A 26,570-nucleotide genomic window follows, 5' to 3' on the forward strand; every position below is an offset into this window, starting at 1 on the left:
TTACAACAACCTCTTCAGTAATTCTAAGATCCACATACACATCCACTCATTCACCAACAGTCCTATACAGTCACTCATACATGTACTCACTCATCATATGTACTCATACACCTATACATCCTGTTACACAATGCCACTCATCCATAGTTACTCACACACATAGTCACTCATGCTAATAAAGAATCAAACATACATTTACTTGCATATACAGTTATACACACACCACCACACTTACTTCTACGGAAACTTACACATACTTAGTCTTTTAAACAATCACTTATAGAAACACATACTTATTCATACAGGAACTCTTTCAATCTCTCACTCTCACATATACTCAAATATATACACCAATAGTCACATATACTAGTTTAAAACATATGTAGTTACTCATAAAGACACTATTGAGACAGTCATTCACTCACTAACACACCTATACACACACTCATCCACCCATACAGTCCTGCACACATGCTGTGTTCAACACATACAAACAGTGAGTCACTCATTCATGCACCTATGCACTACGTAATACCCCCCACCGAACCATGCAGACACTCAGACTGATACTCAAAAAACCAACTAATAACCTATATAGACACCCATGTAGCTACTCACCAACCCATGCAGCCACTTATACACAAAGTGAGAGACTGATACAGATATTTACATATTTAAACATTACTCACTAAGCCATGTATTCACTATGATACACTTAATCAGTCAGTTACACAATCAATTTTTCAAAAACAAATCATCCATTTAGACACTTATATACCCATTTATTCTTCCATCGACCTTGAGATATACATATATAAAACATATTTAATTTTCAGAAAAACACACATTCACTGGATGATGTCATCAGTGATGTCATCAGTGATGTCATTTGAGATGTCATCAGTGATGTCATGAGTGATGTCACTGACCATGTCATGAGTGATGTAATATGTGACGTCATCAGCAGTGCATTGCGGGCGCGGGAGTTATAGTTAGCTGAACTAACTATAACGGGGGAATTTCAATGGTTTTGTACAAGTGAAAAGTCCAGCTAACTATAACACCCTTGGAACCTATGGTTTTTTCAGTGAATTTCTGAGGTTTTTTAAATGCTAATTCCTAACTATAACGTGTCTGAAACCTATGGTTTTTTCTGTGAATATATATATATATATATATATATATATATATATATATATATATATATATATATATATATATATATATATATATATATATATCCTACTGCCGGTTGCCAGTAGGTAATCATAGTTAGGACCATGTTTCCATAGGAAAAGAGTTTGTTGATTTACCGCTTTTCCATTCTCTTTCACGCCAGCAGATCCCGCGCCTTACCGCTACTGCTTTTCCCAGGAGGGGACACCAGGAGGAGTCCCCAGAACATGAAGACTGGGGGAAATACAACCCCCAGCATCCTTAGCGCTTCCAAATGCGCTCAAATCGGAGATGCCAGCCCGCGGCCCCGTGTAGCCGCTTTTCCATTCACTTTCACACCGGTAGGTCCCGCGCCTTACCGCTACTGCTTTCCCCAGGAGGGTACACCAGGAGGAGTACCCGGAACACGCAGGCTGGGGTGACTACAACCCCCAGCATCCTTAGCTCTTCGAAACGCGCTCAAATCAGAGATGCTGGCGCAGGACACGCATGGGGACGCGCCTGGGCCAAGGGCGGGCCCATTCACGCCCGTCGGAGCCCAGCGGAGGCTGAGCTCGCCCCGCAACACCTGGCCCTCCAGAGAGATGAGGCTCATCCATTCATTTAAGAGGTACTGTGCCATTGTTACTCTCTTTCATCAACCCTTTAAGGCACCAAATTCATACCTGTATCTGTAATGAATAAACGTAAGGGCTGCAGTGATCGTACGGGGTGCGGAGTAGCTGGGACCCTGGTTGCCTTTATAATGAGGGCTGAGTCAATGCTCAGCCAAGAGATTGAGCTAACGGAGTGGCAGCTCTCTCTGGACTCACTGATCAAATAGAAGCGCTCCTCCCTTGGTAATCACAGAACGTGCAGCACCCCGCTAACTCCCTAACAAATTCCCTCTACACCTCACTTGGCGCCAGTCTTGCACGCGTCCCCTCCACCTGTCATACCAAGTGGGCTTAATATAGTGACGAGGGGCCAACCTGCAAAATCTCAGTCCGATGCCAACAATAGTGAGCCTCCAGTAAAAAGAAGAAAGGATGGTGGACTGCAAAAACAAAAAACGATAAAAGGGACTCTGAAAGGGATTCGACCTGTCAAACCAAAAGGGCATGGAGAACCGGAACAGGAGCTAATTCCGACTTTAAAGAACACTGATCAGAATATACTACCCTTCCAGATGAACAGCGAGGACTTTTGGAAAAGAAATTAGACTCTAGTCACTGGGCTCCTGGAGCCTCTCCTGCTTTAATTATCCCAAATTGAAGTGAAACGTTCCCATGTTGAGGGCTTGGGGGAATGCAATCACCCTCATACCCAATGTACTGGCCCCGGTACTGAAGAAGGGCCAATAGTTTACTCAGAGGCGGGGCATGCCCAATAGTAACTAACATCGTAGGGAGTCATCAATCTCAAGCACCCCAACGGGCACCTCAAAATAATAATAAGAATTCAAGCACATTTGACACAACTCCCCGCCCTTGCGGCAACAACCCCCCTGTACAACCCAATGACCAATTTGCAAACTTAAAGGAACCCACTAATATCTCCCACTTGCATCCTAGTAGCACCTTAAATAGGCCGCTATTTAATTTGCAGGCAATACCACCGGGGGTTAGCAACAATGACATCTCAAGGCAAGGAATAAATACAGAGAGGCTGTCGCCCACTACAAATCAATCCTTGCATCTTCCACAGGCAGCGTCTCCCCTTGTAATGGTCTTGGGCAATGTTCTGACCCTGAGGGAGGGTCAGGTCGAAACAACAACCCAACTAATGGACAAATCTCTCCATTGGTTGACCGGCCACACAACCGGTATGGGCAGGGGGGTAACCGATTAGCTAGGCAAATTATCATGGCCAGGAGGGTAGGGTGGTTGGGCACGTCTCCGAAATCAATGAAGGGTTACTGTGTGGTAATAAATTTTGACAACCTTTTTGTATAGAGATCTCTCTTATCCCAACTATAGAGAGCTCCACTTAGGATATACAGATTATAGCAGTTCCTCTTGGGAACTTCTATAGCCCCCCACCACAGTTGGCTTAAGAAACAATACCCTATTTAAGGGAAGACCGATCGAGGCCTAATATTCTGGTCAACCAGAGATTACCCCTCATGAACAGATTTGCCCCTCTCTCTGGTATGGATCTCTGTGATTGACTGCTCCCACAGTTCAATGAGGAGTCTATTTCAGTGGGAGCGCAATTGTCCGATACCCAAAGGACTTCCAGGAACAACGAATCTAGGAATGGGGCAAGCCAACACATTTAAAGTAACATCCTGGAATGTGGCGGGCATCAGAAACAAACTGGGCGATGATCATTGGATGAAACTCTGGCAGGATCATGATATATCCTGCCTACAGGAAACATGGGCAACAGATCCCATTTTTATAAATGTATATCGCTCCTTTCAAACAAGAGAGGGGGGCCTATTAACCTTGATCCCCAATACTTCGGCATTGAAAGTTAAGACGTTTGTAGGAAAGAGTCCCTACTTCTATCTCCTCATCCTTGAGCTGGCTAACCAAGGCACTTTGCTCTTAATACATTTTTATAATAATAACTTTGGGCCAAACATGCACCGAGCTGTAGATGAGGTGAATAGGGAAATTGATGAGGCTATTAAAACAATAAGGAAAAAGGAGCCCTTAAACATTAACTGGTTGGGTGATTTTAATATTCACACATGCAAGCACAACCAAGAGAGTGTATGCGGCCTGGAGGACCTTATGGGTAAAGCAATATACCACTTTTCTCATACCGACTATGGTAATAGTCTTAATAGGACCCTCTCGTCTAGGAATATGATGATAGTCAATAAGCAGTCCACTTCCTTGGACTTCCCAACAAAAACCTTTTGTCAAGATGCCCAGGAATCAACTATAGATTTTATTCTGATGTCAAACCCTCTTAACGATAGCTGTTAATATGTTGACGCCCAATTTATGAGCTTTAGCGATCACGCAACAGGAAATAGGACTTCCACTATTAGCTAGGACAAATGACTACCAATTAAAGTGGGCACAAATCGACAAACTTATATTGATCCCTGAAATAGTAAGGAATTCCATTGATAGTATCAGTAACTGTTTGGATTTAAAGACTTCCCCCGGGCACTGCTATCGGCTTTCACAGAACTGTTAGAACACATAAAAAGGGCACTAACTCGGAATAAGACAGATAAATGTGCAAGGGGTCAGGGGCGGGTTTGACTCGCCCTGCTCAAAATCCAGAAAGGCCCTCGTAAAAACACTGAGAATACAACCCAGAAATGCGGCCCAAATTGCCTCACTTCATAGTGATTACAAATTGGCAAGAAGGCAAAGGCATAGGGAGGGGGCAATGAGGGAGGAGATTTGGGCTAAACTAGAGCTTGCATCAGTAACGGGCAACAGCAAGGAGTTCTGGGAGATAATAAACGCACCCTAGTTTAAGACCCAAAGGGATCCTACCAGAGACACCAATGTAGGAGAAGAGGAATGGGTGGCACATTACTCAAATATCTTCTCTCTCACTACTTCACTTGCCTCATCTCTTGTCATCACAGGCACCAATACCCAGAAAAATCTAGTGTTCTTGCTTACAGAAGTGAGGAGTGGGCTAGAGTCCTGTAGCACCGGGAAAGCCCCGGGCCCCAATGGGGTACCAATAGACTTTTTCCAGGAGTTTGTTGGACATGTACCATTGAACATATATTGGCTCATCGCCACACCCATAAAGATATTCACTCACCCAAACAACTGTTATAACATGTAGTTTTAACTTCATATACCTACTGAATCAACTATTCACACATCTTTGGGCAGTCACACACTCCCCACCGAACCACACACACATTCACTCTCCCATACAAATACTCAGTTAACTAATCAATAAATAATATAGACTTTCACGTAGGTAGTAACCAACTGGTGCAGCAGTTTACACAACAACTGACAAAGTGATACAGATATTCACACAGTTTAGTCACTATCCAATATATTTAGAGAGACACTATAAATTAGTCAAGTAAACAGTCAATCACACTGCTACTAAATCCTCCATCCAGATATTTATATTTATATATCCACTCATTCTTCAATGCAAATTGAAATATATATATATATATAATACATATTTAAATAACGAACCAAACCACATTCACTGGAGGATTTCATCAGTGATGTCATCAGTGATGTAATTTGAGATGTCATCAGTGATGTCACTGACCATGTCATGAATGATGTAATATGTGACATCATCAGCAGTGGATTGCGGGCGCGCAAGATTTAGTTAGTACAACTAACTATATCGGAGGAATATCAATGGTTTTGTTTGAGTGAAATGTCCAGCTAACTATAACACCCCTAAAACCTATTGTTTTTGCAGTGAATTTCTAAGGTTTTTTAAATGCTAATTCCTAACTATATCAGGCCTGAAACCTACGTTTTTTTCAGTGAATTTCAAAGGTTTTTTAAATGATAATTCCTAACTATATCAGGCCTGAAACCTATGTTTTTTTCAGTGAATTTCAAAGGTTTTGTAAATGACAATTTTTAATGTATTAATTGTTATACTGATTATTTTGATACTGATTTACTACATTTTGTAAACTGTATAGTTTTAGATATTTTTTGTTTTATTACATTATACATTACAATACATAATATACTTTCTCAGAATGAATTACTTTAGTTTAAATACTTTGCAAATAGGCAATAGAATTTTAAGTACAGTAGTTACAGTTGTAATGGGCAACACAATTTCAAACACAATGCAACATTGAGCTCAATGTGAGTTTCTAGTCAAATGCAATTAGTTACTTTATGGATTACTTTTCTAACCACAGGACTGGATCCTAGATTCAGTCCTTGGACATCTCCTGTAAACAGTTGAGTAAAAGCGTTTTGGTTACAGTAGTTATTTTTAAGGAATATTATTGTATTTTAAAAGTTGACACTTAGAAAATTTGTCACATAGAATCACCAATGTTATCCTATGGCAGAAAATTCACTTAGCAGTTAAGTAGTGTTATCGTTACTTTTTCTTACTCAGTGGTGGGTCCTGGATCCAGCACTGGCCAACCTCCTGTAAACAGTTGAAAGAATGTGTTTAAGTAATACAGACGATTTTTTAGGAATATTTTTAGTTTGTGAAAATAGACACTTAGAAACTTTTCTGCTGAAAACCACACAATGGATTCCTATGGAAGGAAATACAAGTTACTGGTAAGTACGCTTAGAATTACTTTTCAGGGTCAGTGCTGGGCTAATAGATGCAGCACTGGGTTCTCTCCTGATAACAGGTGAGTAAATCGGAATTCGTAGTTCGGCTAATTTTAGAGGAATATCTGTACGTTTCAAAATTGGACACTTAGAAACTTTTCTGGTGAAAACCACACAATGGATTCCTATGGAAGGAAATACAAGTTACTGGTAAGTACGCTTAGAATTACTTTTCAGGGTCAGTGCTGGGCTAAAAGATGCAGCACTGGGTTCTCTCCTGATTACAGGGGAGTAAATCGGAATTCGTTGTTCGGCTGATTTTAGAGGAATATTTGTACGTTTCAAAAATGGATACTTAGAACATTTTCTGCTGAAAACCACACTATGGATTCCTATGGAAGGAAATACAAGTTACTGGTAAGTACGCTTAGAATTACTTTTCAGGGTCAGTGCTGGGCTAATAGATGCAGCACTGGGTTCTCTCCTGATAACAGGTGAGTAAATCGGAATTCGTAGTTCGGCTAATTTTAGAGGAATATCTGTACGTTTCAAAATTGGACACTTAGAAACTTTTCTGGTGAAAACCACACAATGGATTCCTATGGAAGGAAATACAAGTTACTGGTAAGTACGCTTAGAATTACTTTTCAGGGTCAGTGCTGGGCTAAAAGATGCAGCACTGGGTTCTCTCCTGATTACAGGGGAGTAAATCGGAATTCGTTGTTCGGCTGATTTTAGAGGAATATTTGTACGTTTCAAAAATGGATACTTAGAACATTTTCTGCTGAAAACCACACTATGGATTCCTATGGAAGGAAATACAAGTTACTGGTAAGTACGCTCAGAATTACTTTTCAGGGTCAGTGCTGGGTTAAAAGATGCAGCACTGGGTTCTCTCCTGATAACAGGTGAGTAAATCGGAATTCGTAGTTCGGCTGATTTTAGAGGAATATTTGTACGTTTCAAAATTGGACACTTAGAAACTTTTATGGTGAAAACCACAAAATGGATTCCAATGGAAGGAAATACAAGTTACTGGTAAGTACGCTTAGAATTACTTTTCAGAGTCAGTGCTGGGCTAAAAGATGCAGCCCTGGGTTCTCTCCTGATAACAGGTGAGTAAATCGGAATTCGTAGTTCGGCTGATTTTAGAGGAATATTTGTACAATGGTGAAGGAAGGGGGCGGGGCCTGAGGTGATGTATGCAAACACGCCCTGTGGCTCGTTTTAAGTTGGGGAATTAATTCCTCTTCAATCCTGAGGTCCCCTGGGCGCCAACTAGCCCACCAGGTACCTCCAGTATGCGCCAGGAAGCTGCATTGCAGAGAGGTGTTCAGAGGCCACGCCCCTTTTTACAGCACTCTGCAATGTAGCTCCGTGGCGCTTACTGGAGGTACCTGATGTGCTAGTTGGTCCCCAGGGACCCTCAGGATTGAAGAGGAATTAATTCCCCAACTTAAAACACGCCACAGGGCGTGTTTGCACACATATCACCTCAGGCCCCGCCCCCTACCTTCACCACTGTGCAAATGCGCCCCGTGGGGTGTTTTAAGTTGGGAGATTAAGTCCCCTTGAATCCTGAGATCCCCTGGCGGTCATTTAGCCCACCAGGTACCTCCAGTATGCGCCAGGGAGCTGCGTTGCAGAGAGGTGTTCAGAGGCCACACCCCTTTTTACAACACTCTGCAACGCAGCTCCGTGGCGCTTAGTGGAGGTACCTAGTGGGCTAGTTGCCCCCTAGGGGACCTCTGGATTGAAGAGGAATGAATTCCCCAACGTAACACACGCCACAGGGCGTGTTTGCACAGAATCCCCTCAGGCCCCGCCCCCTACCTTCACCACTGTGCAAACGCACCCCCTGGTGCGTTTTAAGTTGGGAGATTAAGTCCCCTTGAATCCTGAGGTCCCCTGGGGTCCAACTAGCCCACCAGGTACCTCCATTAAGCGCCACAGAGCTGCGTTGCAGAGAGGTGTAAAAAGGGGCATGGCCTCAGAACACCTCTCTGCAATGCAGCCCCCTGGTGCATACTGGAGGTTCCTGGTGGGCTAGTTGGCCCCCAGGGACCCCCAGTATTGAAGGGGAATTTGTTCCCCCTCTGCAAACGCGCCAGGCGGCGCGTTTGCAGAGTGATGAAAGGAGGGGGCGTGGCCTCCTCCCCGATCCCGTTTAAAAAAAAAAAATTCTTTCTCGGTGGAGCGCGCTCACCGAGTGCCTGGAGGTAAGCCCAAGGTTGGTACTGGCCCGTATATTCAATTTCCGCGACAGGGATGCCATTCTTCAAACGGCCCGGGTGGCGCCGCCACTGCGTATACAGAACTCGACGGTGCCATTCTTCCCAGACTTCACGGCAGCGGTGGCAGCGGAGGGGCTTCTTGGAGATCAAGAAAAAACTGAGAGCCCGGGAACTGCCCTACTCCATGATTTTTCCAGCGCGACTGCGGGTGGTGGCGGATGGTAAGACACTGTTCTTCGAGACGCCGGAGGAAGCACACGACTGGCTCGAGGGATGGAGGCAGGTGGGCAGCTCTGGGCGCTCGGACAGACGGAGGCGGCGCACGGGGGGACAGAGGACATCGGCGACCAGGATCGGGGAGAGGAGGACTCGGACCGGCTGTAGGATGAAGTAAAGCATCACGCTGGGTGTTCCTTTTTGATCTCTAAAGGTGCCGAGAACTTGATGGCCTATGGGGTTAGGCGGTGCCTGCTCAGTTATACTTCAACGAGTGGACAGTTGAACTTTGGGAAAGGGGAAGTACTTGTTCTTCCTCGGACCGCCCGCTCCACTACACGCAAGTACTGTTCTGGGGATTGGGCTTTGAGCACTCTGCTGAGTTGGGGTTGCGGGCAGTTCGGAGTCCGTATGGCAGGGAGGCAGGGAGGGGGTGGGGGGGTAAGGGGTCGTTCGAAGGTTTTGTTCGAAAGTTCATGTTACTGATGTCAAGGTTATCTCAGCAAACAGTACACGCACCAACCATAGCAGGCACGGCCAGCACCGATCCATTCATAGCGCCAGTTCTACATTACTCCAACTGCAGGGATAGCTGACACAGCGCTAGGGCAGTCCAATAAGTTCCCTCTCACTCCAGCACAGCCTCTCTCCCTACTCACGTGGAACGTGCGCGGTTTAGGTGACAAGATTAAAAGGGGCCTGGTCCTCCAGAGTCTCAAGAAGTGCTCCCCTGCGGTAGTCCTGTTGCAGGAGACCCACCTCATGGGCGCTGCTAGTAAAGCAATGGATGGTGGGGATACAAGATGGTAGCACACTCTGAATTTTCCTCCGGTTCCCGTGGGGTGGGTATAATGGTGAAAAAACAGTCCCCACTAATCATACACAAAGCCAAAACCGATGGTTCAGGGAGATTTGCAGTGATACATACCCAGTGGGAGGGGCGTCCCTTGAATATTGTTTCGGTTTACATTTATCTTGCCCTACATGCCACAGCACTTCCTGCGTTGAGCGGATTTCTGCTTGATCTGCCTGAGGGGGAGCTCATAATGGGCGGAGACTTTAATGCGGTTATAGACGATCTAACCGATCGCTACCCGGCACGGGTTGGTGGCAAGGGGACATCCCGCCTTGGGGGCTTCTTCGAAGCACTCGGGCTAACGGATATATGGAGGCTCCATCACCCAGCACAACACCAGTACACGTATCACTCTGGGGTGCACAATAGTTTAACTAGGATAGATTACTTCCTGGGTTCTGCGGGCGGTCTCCAGAATGTGGATAGTGTGGAAATTAGGCCCAGGGGCATATCGGATCACTCCCCGATATTATTACAATACACACACTATCACCTGACCAGACGCCGTATTTACTCCATCCACCCGGGTTATCTCCAGGTCCCCGCAATCTGCAACGCACTCGGGAAGGCTACGAGTCTCTACTTTAAAGAAAACACCTCTTCTGTTGACTCCCCAGCTATCCTCTGGGAAGCATATAAAACAGTCCTGAGAGGGCACGCTATTGCTTCCATTGCGGCGCACAAACGCGAGCAACATCTTGAGCTGCAGTCGCTAGAATTAGACCTTAACGAGGCAGAGGCACAACAGGCCGCAAACCCGACGCCTGAGACTTCCCGAGGTTTGCGAGTGGTGCAGGCGAAATACAAGGAGCACCTTGCGGAGCGTACCAGGCAGCGGTTGGAGACCACAAGTCACAGAATCTATGATGTTGGGGACAAGACTGGGAAGCTGCTGGCATGGTTAGATAAAAGGGAAAGAGGTTCTAGGTGGATAGCGCGGATCAGCTCGGGGAGAGGTCAGGTAACAACTGACCCGCGTGACATAGTGAACATCCTTGCAGGGCACTTTCAAGCGGTCTACTCTTCCGCTTCCTCTATGACAGTGGAGGAGACGCTGACATATGTTTAAGATCTGGATATGCCCAGATTGGCCCTGAAGCAATGACGGCCCTGGAAGCCGATCTCACGGTGGAAGAAATACAGGCTGCGGTGGGGCGCTTCAGTCGGGTAAAGCGACAGGTTCGAATGGCATCCCGGTCGAGCTGTACAAGAGGACGGTGGGGACACTTGCCCCTCACTTGCTCAATATGTTCTCGGACAGTCTGCAGAGAGGCGAACTCCCGCCTGATCAGCGCACTGCCACCATTGTGGTCATACCAAAGCCAGGCAAGCCGGCGGATAGGTGTACTTCTTACCGCCCCATTTCGTTACTTAATGCAGAGGCAAAGATTCTGGCAAAGCTGCTGGCGACTAGGCTAACACCGCACTTGTCCGAAATTATACATCCGTATCAGTCTGGCTTCATGCCCGGCAGAAGTACGTCCCATAACTTAAGGCGATTACACGGCGCACTGGCTCAGGCGGATCGTGTGGGGGAACCAGCGGTGCTCCTATCACTGGATGCATAGATGGCATTCGACATGGTCGAATGGCCCTTTTTGTTTGCAGTCCTGCACCATTTGGGATTTGGGCCCAAATTTTGCGCCTGGATTCGGCTTTTATACACCAAGCCGGTGGCCCATGTTACAGCCAACGGGCATATGTCCGATGATTTCCCCCTGACGCGGGGCACACGCCAGGGTTGTCCCCTATCACCGTTGTTATTTGCCCTTGTGCTTGAGCCTCTGGTGGCATGGATACGTTGGGAACCCTCGATAAGGGGACTCAGGTGGTCGGATGGTTGGGAGGACAGAGTCTCGCTCTACGCGGATGATATACTGTTGTATCTGGCCTCCCCGCGATGCTCCATCCTAACACTACTCAATATCTGCAAAGTCTTTGGCAAGGCGTCAGGGTATAGGATAAACTGGTCCAAATCTGTCATGTATGTGCTGCGCGGCCCTCCACCGCAACTACTGGCAGATTGCCCCCTTAGGGTGGCGGAAGGATCGTTTAAGTATCTGGGTATACACATCACAGAAGATCAAGCTGAATTTTTCCAAAAGAATCTTCGGCTCCCACTGGACCGTCTCAAGCAGGATGTCCGTCACTGGGGTGCGCTGCCGCTGACCCTGTTGGGGAGAGCGGCGCTTTTTAAGATGATGGCCTTGCCTCGCTTCATCTACGTGCTGGAAAACACACCGTACCAAATACCGCCGGCGTATTTTTGTACAATTGCGGCGCAAGTGACTGGCCTTCTGTGGAATAACAGGCCGGCGCGTATTGCACAGTCCAAACGAACCCGCGGCTGGTACGACGGGGGGATAGCACTTCCCGACATCCAACTTTACTATTGGGCGACACAGCTAAAGATCATCAACCAATGGCTTCACGTCTCACAATCTGACCCAGCATTCAAAGCGGACATACTGGGCACAAGGGGTATGCTATCGCCCTTGTATGACGGGAGGCTAAACCCAGACCTAATTGGCCCCCTGAGGCAGACCGTGGCCATATGGCATGCGGCCCAGGCTAGGCTGGGGTGGAGAGGATTTCTGACCCAGCTCACGCCTATGTGGGATACGAAGCGGCTCGGGAGGCTTAGACACAGCAAGGGTTTTGATAATTGGGACATCGGAATTTCCACGGTGGGCGACATGTGGCATAAGGGTGCAGTGGTCTCCTTCTCGCGCCTGCAACAACAATACGAGCTGGCGTCTTCGGAATGGTTCCGGTATACGCAATCAAACACGCATTACTATCAAAACTAGAGCCTGGCTCTACAGTTCCGGAGGCGTCGCCAATGGAGGACAGGTTGCTAACAGATTATATGCCAAAGAAGGCCACATCATTCACGTACCGTAAGTTGATAAATAACCTGCCGGACCTTATGGGACCCCTGCGGGAGAAGTGGTCCAGCGATGTAGGGGAATTTGATGACCCGGAATGGAGGGAGGCACTGGCGTCCCCCCGGGAGGCGGGGATACCCTCTAGGCTTAGGTTGGTACAGCTCCGGATTCTGCATCGGTCATATTACACCAGGTACACTCTACACAAAATATATAGGGCACCCCACCCATTCTGCCTGTGCGGCTGCGGGGAGGAGGGTACCTTCTACCACACCATATGGGAGTGCCCCATAATCCAGGAATACTGGAGGCAGGTGATGCGGAAGCTGTCCCAGTCGGGGGGAGTGTCACTGGTGCCGGAGCCCAGGCGCTACCTGCTAAACGTGTGGGAACCCAATGACCTTAGCCGGCAGGCTCAGAGCTGGGCTACGCTGGGGATTGTGCTAGCTAAGCGGAACATAGCTCAGAAGTGGGGGGCGAGAGAGGTGCTGTTGCTGTCCGAATGGGGAAGGGACATGGATATGGCTATGCTGGCCGAGCGATCAATGTTCATCAGGCGGGGGTGTCCTCAAAAATGGAATAAAGTGTGGGGGGCATGGAACAAATACAGAGGGGACATATGTGAACCACCACAAATGCAAGACGATGAAACCTCTGACGCTGACTGAGGAGAGGGCCTTTATGGCGAACATCGGGGGCGTGGATGTCAGAACTGGAAAACTGTGCAGAAACACTACTGGAGGGTTGGATGTGGGGTCATGTGCGACACTGTTATATGATGGAAAACAAATATGTAATCAACTGCTAATGCAATGTACTGTTCTGAACGAAAACAATACAATTCTTTAAAAAAAAAAAAGAAAAATTCTTTTGAAGAAGGGGGCTGTGTAGCCTCCCTTCTTTTTCTTATTTTTTGGCCCTGGGGACCCCATCCCCCAGGGCCTGCCCCCTAATTTTATTTTATTTTTTTTAAACTGTGGAGAGGGGCCGGTGGCCCCCCTCCCCAGGCCTTAATCTGTCCCGGGGACCCCATCCCCTGGGGCCTGGACACCTTGTTGGGAACCGTGAGAGGGTCACAATCCCCCCACAGTCCCAGCCGGCTCCCGCTTCCTGCGCGAGCCGGCATTGCTTTTCCACATGGGGAGCAGCTAACATGCTGCTCCCCATGTGGAAAAGCAATCTGCTTTGCTTCATTGAAGCGAGAGCAGGTTTCCCTGCTCTCGCTTCAATGAAGCAAAGCAGTTTGCAATGGCAGGGTGGGAGCCGCAAGGCGCCCGCCCTGTGATTGCAAACTACAGTGTCCCGGGGTTGGGCACCCCGGGACACTGCAGGAGCCGGCCCTGGGGGGTGGCGGAACCCAGGGCCATCATTGGCTCCAGGGGGGAGCCACGCGGCCCCCTCCCACATAATTTAAAGCCCCGGGGGTGGTGGTCCCTGGGGCTTGGGGGTCCGTAACGGACCCCCTATTTTAAATAATTAGTGCCCCGGGGAGGTGGCGGTCCCCGGGGCGTGTGGGGGGGGCTCGAGCCCCCCACACAGGTCTTTTTTTTTTTTAAGCATACAAGCCCCGGGGGTGGCGGTCCCCGGGGCTGCGGGGGAACCATGAGCCCCCACATACATTAATTTAAAGCCCCGGGGGGTGGCAGTCCCCGGGGCTTGGGGGGGCCTTTGAGCCCCCCTCCCAACTATAATGAAGCCTCGGGGTGGCGGTCCCCGGGGCTGGGGGGCTGAGAGCCCCCCCCCACGTATTTCTCAAAAGACCTGGGGGGTGGCGGTCCCCGGGGCTGGGGGGCCCCTCTGGGCCCCCCATTACTATTAAAAATTGCCCCTGGGACTTGGCCCCCCAGGGGCTAATTGTAAACGAAGCGCAGGGGGCCTTCGCTTCGTTTTTTTTTCGTCAGCGGGATGCGCGGACCCTACGCGCATCTTGCGCTTTTTAAAAAAATAAATAATAATTGGTTTTGGCCTTGACATTCTACCGAGGCACAAGATGGCTGCCAATGCTTCCTGATTCAGAGTGTTGGCAGCCAATTAGCATTAAGCTCATGCTCGGGAGGGTTCGGGGAGGGTGCGCTGATCCTCCGAGGCCATAGATATATATGTACTTTTAACTCTAATTTTCTCAGGAACTACTGAACGGATTTACACCATTTAAGCAAAAGGCACAAGTCTGAACTGAGGATTACCTCTTTGCCAAATTTGGTGTAATTCTGTTCAGCAGTTCGGGCTGTAGCTGCGTCAACAGGTCCTATGGGAAAATGTATGGGGAAAACGCGTTTTGGGACCCCCCTTTTTTCTCGGCCCCCGCTTGATGAATCACCGTGAAATTTTCAGGATCGGAGCGGACCAGAGCTGGCCAAAAGTTTGGAGAATTTCGCGAAGATTCATCAATCGGTGCCAACGTTATCACAAATAGAATGTTGCGGATTTCCTATGGAAAATAGGTCCTAACTATATCTACCTACTGGCGACCGCCAGTAGGTAATATATATATATAAGGGCAATTGCCAATAAGGATGAAAACTATCCAGTTGCCCGTCATTTCGCCAGCCATCACAATAGCATAGATCACTATTACAGTTTTTCTGTCTAGACTGTGTCCCCAAGGAAATCAGAGGGGGAGACAGAGAGAAAAGGTTACGACGTCTGGAGTCAAGATATATCATTGAACTTCAGACCAAGTACCCGAATGGGCTTAACGCTGGAGAAGAATTAATAACCCACCTATGATGAAAATTAATTAGAACAGCATTCTCTAAATATTTGGCACAAAATGAAGGATTAAAAAAAGTGACATCAAAGCAAATTAAAGCCCATTCAGGGCTGTATAACGAATAAAAATAATCTTATTCACATTTGAATTATTATTTTAAACGCAAACACAGGATTACAATTTGCAATTTTCCTTAATATAAATAAAGAAAAGTAGAGCAGAATATTAATTTCTGGAGCAGTGAAATCATGAATTAATATCTTTTATATTTAAAATCATGTAATAGGATAGCAATTTATTGTTTATATAATGACTGCTAACAATAATGAATTAGAATTATGTTGGTTTGCACATTTCAATATGGCGTCAATTAATTTTCATGTGTAGTCCTTTCTTTGTTTTGATGCACCTTGTCATTATTTACTTCCGCTTCAGAGACGCTAGCCGACACTGACGAAGGCTACGGCTGAAACGCGTCTGTTATAGTTTGCACCGAAATAAATCCTTTACTGGATTGAATACCAACAGGAGTGCTGGTCCTTTCTGTGTGTGAAAGCAACAGTGGAGCGTGTAGATATATATGTATATATATATATATTCACTTAAAAAACCATAGGTTTCACACAGGTTATAGTTAGGTGGATATTTCACTCGTAAAAAACCAATGAAATTCCACCGTTATAGTTAGTTCAGATAACTATAACTTGCGCGCCCGCAATCCACTGCTCATGACGTCACATATTACATCACTCATGACATGGTCAGTGGCATCACTCATGACATCACTGATGACATCATCCTTGTGATAGAGTGGCGGTCGCGCGAGTTATAGTTATCTGAACTAACTATAACGGTGGAATTTCATTGGTTTTTTACGAGTGAAATATCCACCTAACTATAACCTGTGTGAAACCTATGGTTTTTTAAGTGAATTTGCAAGGTTTTTTAAATGCTAATTCCTAACTATAACGTGTGTGAAACCTATGGTTTTTTCAGTGAATTTGTACGGTTTTTTAAATGCTAATTTATGTATTATTATTTTTTTTATATATTTATTGTACAATAAACTACGTATTAAAATTTTTTTTTTTGGTTTTCACCGTGCGCGCACCCCCGCGATTTTTAAAAAAAAAAAAAAATTTTTTTGGGTTTTTCACCGTGCGCGCACGGTGTGCGCCCCCCCCCCCCCCCCCCCCGCGATTTAAAAAAAAAAATTCTGCCTTCTGGGTCCTTCAGGGACCCCCTGACACAGGCTAGGGGGTCAGGAACTCTCTACCCTGCCCCCTTTTCACGTTCGCCACCTTCCTTTTTCACTCTCGCACTGAAAACAAACAAGATGGCGGCCGACACTTCCTGATTTCGACCGATTCGAACGTTGACTAACATGTAACCACCAATCAGAATTACGCTCGCGCACGTTAGGGTGCTCGCACGGTGCGCGCACGGTGCGCGCACCCTGCGCGCGTATAGATATTGATATGCTTTTAAATGCTATTTTCTCAGGAAATACTGAACAGGTTTACACCAGACCTGCAAAAGGCACTTCCTTGACCTTATGGCTACCTCTCTGCCAAATTTCAAGTAATTCTGTTCAGCCGTTCGGGCTGTAGCTGCGACTAAAGGTCCTATGGAAAAATGCATGGGGAAAATGCGTTTTGGGACCCCCCTTTTTTCTCGGCCCCCGCTTGACGAATCACCCCGAGACTTTCAGGGTAGGAGCTGAACGGAGCGCCCCATTAGTTTTGAAAATTTCGCGAGGATTCGTCAACCGGCGCCAAAGTTATTCAAAATAGAATTTTGAGATTTCCTATGGAAACACGGTCCTAACTATAACTATCTACTGGCGACCGCCAGTAGATAATATATATATATATATATATATATACACACTCACACAAATTTACAAGGCTACGCAAAATACGGGACAGTTCATATATACAAGTAAGACTAAAGGCTTTGGTCCTACTTTTATTTCTAGCGTGTCAGGTTTTTCATTCTCAAAATCTGGTCACCCTAGCTGGAAGCTATGGAAGACTGCATGCAATATTTGTTTTATTATCAGAGAAATTAAGAGTAAAACCGACCCACCTGACCATAAAACGGGCCCACAAACAGCGACACGTCAGCCCAGCCCATCGGGCACTGCCTGCCCTGTAGGCCAGTCCCACCCCGACAAGGGAAATTGGATCCTGTGGGATACAGCACATTACATTTCCAGGAACACGTCTTGCTTTCCAGGTGTATTAATAGAAATGCATTTGAATTGGAATTAAAAAAAAACTTTGAGGGGGAGATGAAAATATTCACATGTACTTTTGCATTTTGTATGTGGATCGGGCCTGCAGTCTCCTGTCTGTGCTAAACTCACTGCGAGTGAGTAATGCTGGCAATGCCAACTTGAAAACCTTAATCCATCAACGTTGGCAAATTGCACTTTCATGTCATGCATGCGGAGTATCCATTACTCCTGGACATAGCACATTAGCTGACTCATTAGCTATTTCAAACCATATGGACGTGGTTTGGGTGGGTCGCGTGGATAATACCATGAGGTCATCCTCCTAATTGTCGCGATTATGTGATCAGCATCATGGGGCCAGTCACACAAAACAGTGTCAGGGCCCCTGGAAAAGGTGTCAATGCCTCCAGACAATGACGGAGCTGAGAGACGTGCCCTCCGTTTGTTGGGATTCCCTTGATAACCAACAATAGTAATTACATGAAAAGTTTTGAGATTTTGCCAGAGCCTGAAAAGGGAGCCGGCGTTCAGCAAACACGGGGGAAGCTGCAGCCGCTCGCGCTGACAACTAAGTACATTTCTTGGGCTGGAGAACTGCAAAACGAGTCTGTTCGGTGTATGACATTGCTGCATGTTCAAACCTGCGAAGTGCGACATTGTCTATGGTTTCCCTGGTGAGGAGTTGATCAAAGTTAGGGAAAATGTCTAACAATTGTGTTGATATTTAAGTGTGTGAAAATACATTTTTGGAACTAGCTTTGATTCTAACAGCCTCATTACTTACCCGTTTCTAGTCACCTACCAAAAATTCATAGTAAGAGAGGATAAAGCGTATTTAAGTTAGATGGCTCTTCTTTTTGAGCAATATTTAGATAGCAGTGTGAGTCAGTGAGCCTTAACAGTGCTCAGATTACATGCTCATCCAATTATTGGCCTCTCTCCTGTGCACACAGAGATGGTCACATATGTACCATTTGTAATGACTAATTCTAATTATTTACAGCAAAATCATTGTTGTTACTCATTTATATTAAATTGCTAACAAGCACTCACAGAGCCAGTAGGTCTGGCTTGCTTTAGGCTCATGTTTGTTGTTGTGGAATATGTTTGGATGTAATTGCAAAAAAAGCCTCAAAGAGACACCTAATTGCTAGCAACGTGCTATGAAAAATGCACAATTGTACTTCACATGTTTTAAGCCACACCCAAATTACTTAGGCCATGCCCCTTTTAGATCCTCTTTTTTTTATCTCACTTAAAGCACTGTGGTCCGGAATAGTCTTTTGCATATTGACAGCTGCAAGCTGTCTCATAGACAGGCAGAAAGAAGGAGCAACCACTTTGCTCCTCTGCAGACTCTGCAGTGTCTCTGGGAAGGCAAAAGCACAGCTTGGGATATCAGAGCAGTATTAGTTCCCCAGCACAGTTGATCCATAAGTCATGCATGTCATTTGCTCCCTGACAAAGCAGATCCAAATATCCTCAGCTTCTCTGGGAGTCAAAAACAAAGGAAGAAACGTGGACAGGAGACAGAAATATGGAGCATCAGTGTGCAGAAGTAGTATGGTGGGCGGAGAGTGGAATCACAGTGGATGAGGGTGGGGGAAGCAATAAGAGGGCAGAGGGAAACAACTCAGAAGGCAGGTGGAAGCAACATGGGGTGTGGGATGGACGAGAAGCAATGAAGGGCACGGGGAGAGAAGCAAACTAACAAATGAGCTGTGGGGGGAAAATGACAATGGACCCAAAGAGCGGGGAAAGCACATGGTAATGAAGGGCAGGAGGAGGGGGAAATCAACTGACAGTAGAATGCATAGTGGTTAAGAAGAGAACACCAGAGAGAAAACCATGTGAAATGCTGGAGTTGGCAGAGAGGCACACCAGGAAGGCAGCTGAAAAAACATGCACTTACATGGAGTGATTTACAAAAAAGAGAAAAAGAGTTCCAGAAAAGTGACCAGTCATTGAAAAATAGGAGACAATCAAAAAGGTGGTAAACAGGCAATACTTCAATGGAGGTGCACAGACAATATGGAAGGGCTAAAGCAGATATGGCCATCAAAAAGAGAGCAAGCAAATGTGAGTAGCAACACACAAAGCCAATGGTAAGTAAAGGGTGGAATGCATTGCCAGATAAGCTTTCGGCATTTATCCAGTATGTCTTTGCAAAGAGACAGCTGTGCTGTCTGGTAGACTTCAACCTAAAAATGACAATTGTGGGAGCAAGGCAGGGTTGCGGGATATCGACTTTCATCAAGGAAGGAGTGCCCTGCAGAGCTTGCCAATTGCAGAGGTGCTTGATAGGACTTTGTTACAGGATTCCATGAAGGCTGTCCTCATCAGATACTCACTGTGCGCCTTTGTAAAAAATATTGATAAATAATCATTTCAATGAGTTTTTAAGTTTGCATCTCATACCTCACTTTCCATTTAATCAACCCTACAACATCCTGTATGCACCTTTAATTGTAAGAATGAAAAGAATAGGGGATATGCCTAGTTGTCCATTGTCCCAAGAACAATTAAAGAAGTCTGTATGACTGTGATTTTGTGTTTCAAAAGGAACCGAAATGAAACTGTCCCTATGAAGTTCTCTTGTATACATGTCTCAGAAGTCTACTTGTGTGTGATTTATGTTGGTATATGTTTGTATGTGAAATTGTTTTGTTTCACCAAAACACAGGGGGTCTTATTCGCAAAGGTAACTTACATTTTTGAGTAATTTACACGTTTGAGAAAGCTCACTACTTTTAGCTATTCACAAAAACCGATTGTAAGTAACTACAAAAGAAAACAGTAGTAAGTCCTGCAGCTCACATGGCCAACTATTGGTACTGCAATACCTTTGCATAGACAATAATGGAGGGAGGGTATTAAAATAAAACCTCATTGTAAAATAATGTAAAATTAAATGATTTAAAATAAAACCTCATTGTAAAATAATGTAAAATTAAATGATTTAAAATAGTTAACAATATAGCTCGTCCAAGGGCTACCTACTGGCGATTGGCGAGCTACTGGTAGCACCAGAGCTACCTATTGGAGAACCCTGCACAGCTGTATTTTGGACATATCACACTTCAAGTGTCAAACAATTTTGAAGGCATAACATAGCAAAATGCTGTTTGGGCAGTCAAGCTGGACAATAATATTACTTTAATTAAGAAGAAACTTTGCGGGATTTAGAACTATGGAAGACTGTCCATATTAACCTATGTGGCAGCAGAACCCTGTACCCGAAATTCGGGACACCCCAAAATTTACCTCAGGTGGTTCGGCCCCTGTTTGATCTTGTGTAAAAAATCACCCTCCCTGACATCAATACAGCCGAGTAATAAACATAAGTAATTGGGAATACTCGATAACTGAGGTCTAAATTAGGAGAATAGCTAAAAAGTTTTATTGAAAAATCTCTAAATCGAACACTACAGAATACATGCAATCATGACACAAGTTCAGAGTTATACATAGCAGTCAAAATTAGTCCCAAATGAACAGCAAAATCATAAAGAAATTTGACAGCATCCCTAACTGAACGAGGTTCGGAAAATCATTGGCACACCCCCTAAACCAAGGGGTTCTTATACACAATTCTTGCATAACAAATTAGAGAAAATGCAGTCTCATTGTGGCATGCTCACAAGTAACAAGCTATTCGGGAAATCAGTTTTCTACAGCACTATTAGGTTCATAAGTACTTTCCCATTCTAACAAAAAAATTAAGTATCTTTTGTGTTATTGCAATCCGGTGGTGTCCAAAGTAATATGAAACATTTCAGCAATGAATGTTCATAGAAAGAAATATGACTAGGCTCAGTAACTGAACTACAGTGGAAGGCCCTTGAGATATGTTCCAGTTAGAAACACTAGGAACTTCATACTCAATACAAACACAGTAGAAACCCATGACATCATGTTATCCTTGCGTCTGCGGAGCTTGTGGGGAGAGAAGATGCACAGGAACATAAGATGGGAGGGGGAAGAGCAGGAGTGAATGAGCAGCATCAGAGAGCATCCCTGTTAACAAGTATGAGCATGTTTGTGAAAATGTGGCACAGCTAAATTACATTAATAAACTCACTTCCAAAATTCATATTAGACTCTTTTCAACTGCATGCATCCTAATTCAGCATTTAATACTGGATTCATAAAAAAATCATTATTCATCACTGTTATTTATTCACGAAAATTTGAAACTAAAAAAACGGTACCACACAATGTTAAAGCCATAACATACCCAAATGTTGTTAGGGCAGCCTATGTGTACAATAGTGGTACTTTAATTAAGAAGGCGCTTTGTGCGATTGAGAACTATGGAGGACTGTCCACTCCAACCTCATGCACGCTGGTAAACTCGAACTAAAAAAACAACCCTGTTTGAATATTTTTTTAACAAGTGCTCCTTATGCGTAATCCTTTGTTTTTCTCAAATACCATCTCCATCTTATAGTAGAGCATTTCCCTCAAAAATTGCCCTTCCTTGTTGAGCGCATTAGTGTTTATTGCTGAAACCAGATATACTCTCATTGCTTGCACTACAGAAAATCCCTCCAATGATCCGTGGTCCTTTTTGCATTATATTGGAATGAAGACCATAGCAGGTACCCATACCCAGTTCAGTGCACTTGGTGCCTTCTCAAAGGCTATTTGCTGGCCCTCACCAATTAAGCACATTTTGTAGTGGCCTTTATATTTCTGTACCTGCATCATCACATGGCCTGGTGCATACATCTTATCCTCGTGATTTGACAGGTGAGTGGGTGGGACATGATAAATTACATCAGGCAGATGATCATCTATTTAGATTGTTTTTACTCTAATCGCCTTCTCTAAATACACAGCATCTTTATTTGGCAAGATCTGCTCTCTAGCTATCCTCACAGCCGTGGTGCCTGGCAAACAATTGCCCCACCTCTTCACCTCGCTTGACGTTACTTTAATGGATGGAGGCATTGTAAACTGGAATGGAGGGAAAATAAACAAGTGCAGGGCACTAAAGGTGCAACCATCTACAAGTGAGGTATCAAGGTTAACAGAGCTCAGAAAGTATGTTTGCAAGATGATGACCAAAATCCTGACAAATTGCAAGCAGAATGAATGCTTATTCCATGTCTTTTTATTATTTTTTACATATTTTCTCAATAACAGAATTTTCCTTATTTCACTAAATGACAAGAGTGAAGGTTTCTGCTCCACCTCTTGACCAGACCCAAGGCTTTCCCGATCCACTGATAATACGTTTGATTTCTTTACCGAACCTCCTACCTCGCTCACCTTGACTATAAACTCAAATCTATCCTACTTATACCAGCTACGTCATCCAAATGTCCAAGTTATCCCAACATTTATTTTTAATCATGTTCTGTTGTGGGGGCCAGGAATATGTTCATTTATTTATATAAAATAAATAAAATCAAATGTTAGTTGGGAGTGGTGCCCAGGTCTCCTTGCTGCTCTCCCACCCTTCTTGTCTTGAGCCATGATAACAATGGTGAAATAGAGTGGGAACGGTCAGGATTCTGGTTCAGGCAGCTATCCTTGAGCCAGGACTGAGTTCCTGGCCAGCCTCATTGGCTTGTCCTGCTGCAGTGTGTCAGCAAGGAGACGCATGCAGTTGTACCCACTATGCGTTCGATCTGCATCATGAATGGCAAGAGGAAAAGAAGACTCTTTTTCCTCTTGAGACAATTGCTCATTTCATCGACAATCAGTAATTTGTTTTGTTTACATTGCTGGGAGCAATTGTTGGAGGCAAAAACAGTAGCCTCCACCATGCCACCAGTGTTATCACTTGTCAGGGCAAACAAAGGTACAGTCAGCATGTCACTTCTCAAGATGGCAAACTCTAGACTGTTATCTAAAAATGTATATGGCTTTCTCCCCAATGGGATCTATGTAAGATACTTAGGTCCATGTGTGTTCTATGGAATGTCATGTATGTGCCAGGAAATACAGTAATAAGGACCATTATTGCTCGCAACTCCAACAAATAAAAATGTATTGGGTCTATTAATAATAAGTATTTATTATTGTGCAGCAGAACCCACTTTATCAAACCTAGAATACCAAAATTATAATATTAATAAGATAATTAATAATTAAAATAACAATTTAGTTCAAACTGCAAGATTTCAGATTTATGATTTACAAGTTACAAGCATGCAGTTTTTTTTCTGCTTACGCATACATATGATATTAGGGAATTTTACCTCGCATGAAACTTTTTACCTGTGGGTTACAGGTGATCTCTACAACAAGCTCATTAATTGAGTGAGCTGTTTTACAGTCAGTCACCTACAAGTTACACACAGTTCTAGTGGACAAAATACCCTCCAGCCCAGGGCCACGGAGCTCCCCTCTATCCCAGGTCCATGGAACCTGAGTGGGAACACATAACTAGCAGTCGCTGCGCCTCGCTTGCTCCACATAGAGAGGTACATGACATTCCTGAGAAGGAATATTAACCTGCCTAGCACTACCTCCAGTAGTCCACTGAGTATTTTTCTGGCAGTTTTTGAGCTGGTTGGGAAAGAGCTATTGAAAGACAGAACTGCTGTTGTCATGAGCTGGCTTACGGATTTTCTCCCGAAATGCTTATGAATAAGGTGGAAGGGGTGGCGTTGGTGAGAGGAGTTGGAAGTACTTTCTCTCCAAGGTTTAAATCAAGGCCTGAGTGTCCATTTTGAACCTGAACATCAACAATTTTATTGATACTGAGTGATACGTCAGTTGGAGGATGTTGAGCTCAACTTGAAGGTATATTAAACATGGCCTGTGACTTTCTTTGAGCATTTATCCTTGAATTTCATTGCCTGCTAAACTGGAAGCCATAATAAAATTGCAGAGAATTTTAATGGCTCTGACCAGGTACTGAGAACTAATGCTCTGGTTTGCCATGGTAGTATGGGGTCTCTGAGGAAGGATAACGAAGGATCTTGTGGTCAACTGTGTCACATCCTTCGATGATGTAGAGTAGGGCCAGCTGAGCAGACCCTCCTGGATCAATAATGCCTTGTGGGGTAATTTATAAGAGCAATCCTTATTGCCTGCTTTATCTGCCAAGGCCTAAAGTTTGATGAAGGGAATGGAGGAGCGTGAATGCAGTAATGTGCATGGATAGCTGTTCATGGGCATAGCATCCCATGACTTAGCAGCAAAGGGAGTTTGGAAGACGTTATGTGATTGATTGGGTTGGTGATGTCTACGTCTTCATCTTTATGAAAGGGTTGGCAATGACTTGCTTGAGTGCAGAATTCATGCAGAACTCCTGTATTTATCCACTGGGCATGGCAGTGGTAGGAGATGCAATTGAAATACCTTTCTTTCCCGAGCCAGGTAGGGCATGGGCACCGGCTTAGACCTTGGTGTTAACAATGAAAAGCATCCGCTCCCCTAATGTGAACTTTAGACAGAAATGTAAATGTCAACAGTAAGGAAAAGTAACTGTGAGATTTATTCCAAAGATAGCAGCATTATTTCAGGCCATCTTCACTCCCTGTTATAGCTGTCCAGAGAACTGAGCTCTGTGGCCAAAGAGGAAGGAGTGCTGCTCTCATTGTCAAGTGACATGTTCTGAGACGCTGCGCCCAGTGCTTGGCTGAAAGGTCATGCGTTCCTTTCTTGGTGTGCCAAGATAATGAACCCTGACATGCCCTTGGAGTTGACCCCATTTTTGTAAAATTGTGCTAACGATGTGCCTGTATGTAAAAAATGATCTCCATTGTGCCAGCACCAGCATTTTGTCATAAGTACTCATCATGTGCCATCGGTGCCATTAGACAAAATTGCATACAATATGCCAGTGCCAGAAATTTGCCACAATATCTATATTCTATCCATATACCGTGAGTGATGCTAAGTCAAAGATTCTGTAAAAAAGATGAGTGTGTCCTCCACTAACATCTACCATGTTAGTGAAATTCGTCACTTCAAAGTGTTCCTCAGTACAATAAATCCAGACATAGCTTATGGTACGTTTGTACATTTATGAGTTGTGTTCACAAAGAGAGATTTTCTCAATCCATCATTAATAGAACATTCAGGTTGATAACACGATGACTGCCAACATGTTTCAGAGCAGCCGACATGTGTTTCGCCCTTTTGTGGCCCATTCACCTCGGACTTTTTCAAGGCAGCACAAAGCACATTGATTATAATGAGTGAGAAGATTGCAATTAAAATGGAACAATCCGTCACCTAGTGTGAAAAAATTGAAAACTTAGAAAAATGATGAAAACCACATCAAAGAGGAAAAAGAAGAAATACTAAAATTAAAATTAAAATAAAATAAAGATAGAATTAGAAATAAAAATTAGATAAGAACGCCTTAGTGCTGCATGGTCATATTTCTGACATCCCCATGCAAGGGATATAACAGGTTAAAGGTCATGAAAAGAAACAGACGGGTTTCTCCATTTAGTGAAAGACTTAGAATTCGTTAAAAATTACTAAAAGAGGTGCTGATGTACTAAGAATAATCAGAAAGGTGATGCCAAAAAGTTAGGAGATATCAGTCAAACCACACGTAGTTGGTGATTTTAGAGAAAGCATTGTGATAGCGAACACCTGAATGAGTTGCAGTTGAAGCTATAGTGAATAGAGAAAGAAAACATTTATGAAGATGCGCTTAAGAGACTGAAAATCGAATGTTACAAGTGTGACATTTCGGACTATTTAGACCAGCCAAAGCTATAAGAATGACTTGGGATGCACGTAATAGTCATTTTTAGTGCATATTGAATTAATTAATAATTGTGTTGTGGTCAGCGCCACCTTGTGGCTAACTGTCTCAAGCCACCGGTGTTGACAATTAAGTGCTGGTGCCTAGCACCAGAAACCACCGGCTCAAATTAAGCACTGGTTCTTAGTCATGTGAAACAGGCATTAGTGGAAAAGTGATTGGAATACATGTTATGTTATGTTATTAACACTTATAATGCACACAGATACTCAGGAGTGTCCCAGCTAACTGCGAATGCGAGGATCTGAGAGGAGCTGTGGATTAATTAAAAAGCAAGGTCTTTAGGTGCTTCTTAAACAGCCTGTGCAAGTGT

At 44.6% G+C, this 26,570-nt stretch overlaps 1 long non-coding RNA gene across 1 annotated transcript in view; it reads right to left on the minus strand.

The window, feature by feature from the left end:
• The window catches only part of LOC146821425 (uncharacterized), a 36,837-nt gene extending 19,417 nt beyond the window's left edge, over positions 1-17,420 (minus strand). The window contains exon 1 of the long non-coding RNA XR_014962712.1: positions 17,367-17,420. This is a non-coding gene — a long non-coding RNA (uncharacterized LOC146821425). The remainder of the gene's footprint in view (positions 1-17,366) is intronic.
• Positions 17,421-26,570: the final 9,150 nt, after the last annotated feature.

This window comes from Triturus cristatus, chromosome 6, assembly GCF_964204655.1.
Source record: "Triturus cristatus chromosome 6, aTriCri1.1, whole genome shotgun sequence".
Lineage (NCBI taxonomy): Eukaryota > Metazoa > Chordata > Amphibia > Caudata > Salamandridae > Triturus > Triturus cristatus.